This window comes from Helianthus annuus, chromosome 11, assembly GCF_002127325.2.
Source record: "Helianthus annuus cultivar XRQ/B chromosome 11, HanXRQr2.0-SUNRISE, whole genome shotgun sequence".
Taxonomy (NCBI): Eukaryota; Viridiplantae; Streptophyta; class Magnoliopsida; order Asterales; family Asteraceae; genus Helianthus; species Helianthus annuus.
This window is the reverse complement of record NC_035443.2, coordinates 172,726,757-172,733,878: the sequence shown is the minus strand read 5'-3', so window position 1 is coordinate 172,733,878 and position 7,122 is coordinate 172,726,757.

The following is a 7,122-nucleotide window of genomic DNA, read 5'->3' as shown; positions in this document are numbered from 1 at the left end:
AGCCGAATACGGACCGCAAGAGCTTAGGCTTACGGTTCGTAAGCCTGTCGCTGGCAGCAGGTTTTGGACAGCTGCCTGTTCAGCCTGTTGCACCGCCTTATTATCATGGTTTTCGAAATCAGGGGCTTCATAGACAGTATATAGCCACATAGGGACACCTGGGATCATCTCTCAACACTTGTAGACCTCCTTGGCTTGATCTTGTGGCATCTTGGTCACTATATAAAGGAGTGAAGGTTGCAACATTTGATCATTCATTTTGCAACTCACTTGGAGCATCCTTGGAGCTTCTCTGGACAGCAATCAAATTTCCTTTAGGTCCCTAATCCCCCTTAGGACTCTTGTAAGTGTCCTTAATCCTTTTAAATTCATTTTAGCTTAGTTAATTAGCTAAAAGTCAAACCGTCGTAATTAAGGTTTGACTTCGAGATTAGTCAATAATTACTCAGTCAAATCTCGAATTAAAAATACCTATAAGTAGGTAATTATGTGGGTAATAAACCCTTAAAAGGGTATTTCCAGATTCCCACTCTAACCATGATAATTGTCGAGTCAAAGCTTACTTTAAAAAGTCAACAGAATGTTTATTTTCAAATTAATGCATAATTAGCAATGTAGGATATATGCAACCTGTTTGATCACTAATATAACTTGGTAATTAATGTAAGAACATGTCTAAACATGTTCAACTTGACAATTTTCAGTTTAGACCCGGTTTGGAACCGAAAGTCGCATAGTTTGTCTTTCGCTTTGACTTTCAGTTCTGACCCGTTTAAGCCAAGTTTAGGATTGCCTTAAAGCTTCTGTTGGACCTAGTTACATGTTAGTATAACCCTCTATGATTATACGGCTTGGTTCACTAGTTGTCTAATTATTATGCAAGTTTCCGTTAAATGCCCATATGTTGACCATTATGCCCAAATGACCATAAAATATGATTTTTGAAAATATAAAAGGGTAGACATCTTCGTTACTGAATTATAAACTTGTACCTAAAATTTGACATCAGTTTGAGGTCTAGATTAAGAGTTATGCTCATTAGCGTAATTAGAAGCTTTCTTAGTAATTAATTAGCATAATTAGCATGTAGCCTATCTAAACCCAAATTTTAATATCAAACTTTATACCCAGTAATATATAATAATATTTTGGGATTTTTAGAGATTTTTATTTATTTTTAGGCTGAGCATAACTTAGAGTTTTAAGCTTAATTCGGTTATTGCCGGTTATGCCCTTTCAGGCTATAAAATGATTTTTATAAATCCTTTTGACCCAAAGCCTTTTTCTACTGATTGAATATGATATATATATTATTTTGAGCCTTCTGGAATTATAAAAATATCAGCTTTTCTTTCAAAACCCGGAAATGGCTCCAAATCGCCTCTTTAGGCATTTTTACGACATAGTATGTATCAAAACTAGTTTATATATATAAGGGTTGATACCTACTGATATATTCAGTAAATTTTTATATTATAATAGTAAACTAAAGTTCCAAACTCAGGTTTCCAGTTTTGACCTTTTAGACTTATGTGAAATTACCAAAATGCCCTTTCGGTGCATAAGATGGTTATAATTAATAAAATTCACATATATATGATACTATACTGTTATAACATAGTAAACTAAGTATATTTACTGATTTATTCAGATATGTAACTCAGGTTACTAATTTAACTCTTTCATACCCTTTAAAAATGACCAAAATGCCCTTATGAGGCATAATTTGAGTTTAAAATTGTTTTGGGCATAATAGGAGATACCTTGCTGATATCACAACATATTTAGTGTATATTAACTCAGGGAACTTGTATATGATTACTATGGTTACCCGTTACGCACTTTCGCGTTCGGATCGGCTTATGTAACTAGTTTACACATATTAGCCGAAACGGGTCAAACCATATCATCTTTGTCTCAAAATCCAGAATGTGTTTAGTTTACCCATATTATACAAGTCTCCAAACTTGTTGGGTCTAAATCACATTCCATTCCGGTTTTCGCCTTCCATGCGATTAAACCGTATTTATTCTTTGAAACTAACCGGTCTAAGCTTAGGCTAAATAAAAGACCCGTTAGGATTCTAATAGGTTATTATAAACCTTCGTTCCAGAATAGGAGATCCAGTAAAAGATACTTGCACTTGCTTATTGTGAATTATACTTGCAAAGGTAAATACTTTTAACTTATTTTCCCTTATACGGGCTTGGGGTACAGTATATAAAATACCGCTTGGTCGGGCATTTGACCTTAATCGATTAGTGGTTAAGTATTATCAAGATGACCCGTTTGAAAATTTGTTTTGTTTATTTTACGCCTTTGGGAGTTTAATGACCATGTCCCGAATATCCTTGGCATCATTCATGAAATAGCCACGACCTTGACATGCGGGTGTAGGCGTACACCCGACAATGTGTCCATATTTATTAAGGTATAACCGTTGGTTTCCCGCCGCAGATTTATACTATGTGGTGTGTCTATTAATCTTAAACCCGGCACGAACCGGGCGACTAAACGTATAACAAACATGTAATCCTTTTACAAGTTTAAATTTGATTAATTATCCCAAGTTATAAAAAGTTTTGTGCCATGTGCATTCAAATCAATTTTTAAAATGTTTTCAAAATGAGTCAGTTAAATTGTATTTACCAGTGTAAACTGACGTATTTTCTCCAAAAAGATTAAGTGCAGGTTCTACACGTAATAGGCTGGCCTCTCCTTAGCATCGTTAGAGTCTCGCAAGCTTGGATGCCATGAATCTGTTGAACAGATCTCCTTTTTATTTTGATCCGCCTGTGGATCTATTTCAACTACATTGTGATACTTAAATATTACAATAATTATTTGGTTGGAATAAATCTATCTTTTGCTTCCGCTGTGCATTATAATTTGTGTTGTTTGACTATGATGATATCAATTACGTCACGATACTCCCCCACCGGGCCCACCGGTGACACGTGAAAAATAGGGGTGTGACACTTTTATAGGCAAGAAGTGGGCTGACTTGGTCATTCCCGTGCTTTGTCCTTGGTAACTTTGTGATAAAATCCATAGTTACCATTTCCCACTTCCAAGTGGGAAGTTAAGGCTGTTGCAGTAAACCTGACGGCCTTTGATACTCGACTTTAACTTGTGCGCACGTCAGACATTTAGCCACATAAGTGGCTATAGATTTCTTCAAACCTATCCACCAGTAATTTGCCTTCAGATCCTGATACATCTTATCACTGCCTGGATGAACTGAATACTTTGAACTATGAGCTTCTTGAAGTATCACATCTCTAAGTCCTCCATGGATTGGAACCCAGATTCAACCATTCAGTCTTAGGATTCCATCCTTGCCACATAACAATTGATCAGTAGTCATACCTAACTTCTCATTCGGAAAGTTAGTTTCCAAAACAGCTTCCTTCTGAGCAGCTAACAGCCTTTCATTCAAGCTGTTCCTTAGTTCAATGCTTTTGGCGTTGATCCTAATGGGCTTAACCCTTTCCTTCCAACTTAAAGCGTCAGCGACTACATTTGCCTTGCCAGGATGGTAGCGAATTTCACAATTATAGTCGTTTAGTGTCTCCATCCAACGACGCTGTCTCATGTTAAGATCCTTCTGGTTAAACAAATGTTGAAGGCTCTTATGATCAGAATAGATCACATACCTAGATTCATATAGATAATGCCTTCACAGCTTTAGTGAAAATACGACACCCAATTCCAAATCATGGATGGTGTAGTTCTTTTCGTGCACTTTAATTGACGTGAAGCATAAGCAATAACCTTGCCTCTCTGCATAAGCACACAACCCATACCGGTGTGTGATGCGTCGCAGTATACAACAAACTCTTCAATCCCATCTGGAAATGTCAACATAGGGGCATTGCTTAATTTCTGCTTAAGAATCTCAAAGGATTCCTTTTGATTGGGACCCCAAACGAACTTTATATTCTTACGAGTCAACGAAGTTAGAGGTGCAACAATCCTTGAAAAGTTTTCGATGAAACGCATGTAGTATCCTGCCAATCCTAAGAAGCTGCGAATCTCCGTAGGTGTTTTCGGCGCTTTCCAATTCATAATTGCTTCAATCTTAGCGGGATCCACCTGGATACCACGCTTGCTTACCACATGCCCAAGGAATTGGACTTCACGAAGCCAATACTCACATTTAGAAAACTTGGTGTAGAGCTTCTCTTGCTGTAGAAGTTTAAGGATACACCGGAGATGTCTTTCATGATCAGCTTGATTCTTTGAATAAATGAGTATGTCATCGATAAAGACAATGACAAACTTGTCTAGATACAGCTTGCAAACGCGATTCATGAGATCCATGAATGTTGCAGGTGCATTAGTGAGCCCGAAAGGCATCACTAAGAACTCATAGTGGCCATAGCGTGTTCTGAATGCGGTCTTGTGTACATCTTCGTTTCTGACCTTCAACTGGTGACAACTAAGTCCTTAACTATTTCATCTCAGTCGGCGCCAACCGGTAAGGTGCTCTTGCAACTGGTGCTGCTCCAGGAATAATATCGATCCTGAACTCCACTTGCCTATCTGGAGGTAAACCAGGTAGTTCTTCCGGAAAAACGTCTGGATATTCAGAAATAACAGGGATGTCTTCGATCTTAGGCTTTGGTTCATCAATGGTTACCTGTGCCATGTGAATGACACAACCTTTCTTCAAACACTTCGACGCCTTAAGCATAGACACTTGTTAAGGTAATCCGTACTATGTATCTCCTTGAATTGTTAATGGCTCACCGTAAGGAGTTTTGATAACCACTTGCTTCTTATCACAAACAATTTGGGCTAAGTTATGAGACAACCAATCTATGCCTATCACTATATCGAATCCTGCCAATTTCAACGGAAGCAAGGACAGTGGAAAAGAGTGATTCCTAATGGATATAAAACATCCATCTAAGATTGTTGAAGCAGTCTCTATCGTACCATCGGCCAATTCTGCTTCATATTTAATGCTTAGAGTTTTAAAAGGCAGATTTAACAGTTTACAAAATTTATTATCTACAAAAGACTTGTCTGCACCCGAATCAAACAAAACTCTAGCATAAACATCATTGATAATGAATGTACCTGTTATAACATTGTCATTCTGAACCGCCTCCTGAGCATTCATCTGGAATACACGAGCGTTGGTCTTTTTAGCCTCATCAGGCTTCCTCGGATTTTTCGGGCAATTAGTCTTTATGTGCCCCTTTTCGTTGCAACCATAACAGGTTGCATCCTTCAATTTCTTGCATTCCAAAGTCCTATGCTCCTTGGACTGGCAGATCCCACATCCATTAGGCTTTAACCGCGACTGTGATTTTGACTCGAATCTACACTTCCCAAAATGGTGTTTCTGACAGATTTTACATTCAGGCTTGTCACCTGTCTGTTGGGTATCATTTTTAAACCCAGAACTCTTCCTGTGATCTGAGTTCCCCTTTTTTCTTGTCGGAGCGATGAGAACTCTCATCCTCCCGTTTCCTTTTTCCTTCCTCAGAAGCTTTGACAGACTTGTTTCTGATTGCATCAAGTGTGAGAGATAGAGACAAATCTACCACTGACCTGTATGTGGTAGGTCTGGACGCTTTCACATTTCCGTTAATTTCTGGAGCTAGACCTCCAATAATACGTGCTATGAGCTTTGGTTCCGGTGTGACCAAATAAGGAACCAATCGGGACATGGTATTGAAGCTTGTAACATATGCCTGACAGTCTAAATTCTTCATGAGAATTTGAACTTGTGAAAATGAAAGAACCACTCCAAGCCCCTATTTATACTACAAGAGGTCTTCACCAGATCAATCCAGGTGTTTTGTGGTGTTCTCTGATGTTAACAAGTGTCCAAGTGGTTTCAAAATACCAGCAAATAGTCCATAGGATCGAGTTATGTGAGTGCATGACTGAATTGAAGTAGAGAGGTGCAGTGACTTGCACCTGTGCATGTTTTTGATCAGATCATGCCGTCACGTCGCGCGACGACAGAGGGGGGAGGGTGTGGCGCGACGCCACCATGGTGGTTACCAGCCAACCAAGTTTCAAACTTGGCAGTTTCACCCCCTGGACTTTTTTAACGTGATAACTTACATTTCAAGCACTTTTAACCCATAAAGTTTATATTTTTATGATCCTTAGGATATAACCAAACATCGTTAGGTCCGGTTTCGTTAATCGATAACCGAAAACACAAGTTTTGCCTCGTTGACGCTATTAACCCTTTAATTACGAAAGTTAACGTATTTATCTCAAATGACATCGAAACCTTATGAAATTTTCGTGACTTGTTCTTGGGAGTATAATTAATCGTTACGAAGCTCCGGGTTCATTAAAAGGTTACTCAGAGGTATTAAATTAACATGTTGACACATTTAACCCTCGCGTCTTGTAAACTTTCACTTTCTTTCACAAACGGCTTCATACGTTTCACAATTTATTCGTTTAAGGGTATAAACATTGTGTAGGGTCGTTGAAAAGCAAAATTTTCAAATGTCGACACTTTGGATCCTTTCACATATATACATTCTTCGTTTGTCGACTTTAGTCCCTCGAAATCAATTCATTACACGTTTAAAGTCCATGGCACGTGTCGTTACTACCTTGGACATGATTTTTGCGAGGTGTTACACGAGACTTTCTTCTTGTGGATGGTATCTACCCATCATGGTCTGTTTTTGTGAAAGCTCCTTCATTTCTTGTCGAGGTTAAAGAAAAGACGTTTAAGAGGTTGCAAGAATCGACAAGAAAAGATGTTGAGTGGGCTTTTGGTGTTTTAAAGGGTAGATGGGGTATACTAAACCGACCAGTTTGTGCAATGCATAAGAAAATAATACATAGCATAGTATATGCATGTATCATATTGCACAATATGCTAATAAAAGTAGACGGATGTGCAGTATCTCCAGATTGGGTGCCAGATCTTCCTACACAAGTTCCCGTTCCCGAAAATGTCCAACAAGACTTGCACAATGAAGAAATTTACTTTCGGTTGAGATATGATTTAATTGACCTTGTAGGTTCTTTAGGTTTGGAATTTCCGGATTCGGACGACGAGTAGGTTATCGTTATGTATGTTTTTATTTTTATATGTTTATTTTTAAGTTGTAATCTAAAATATTTCTAGAAATA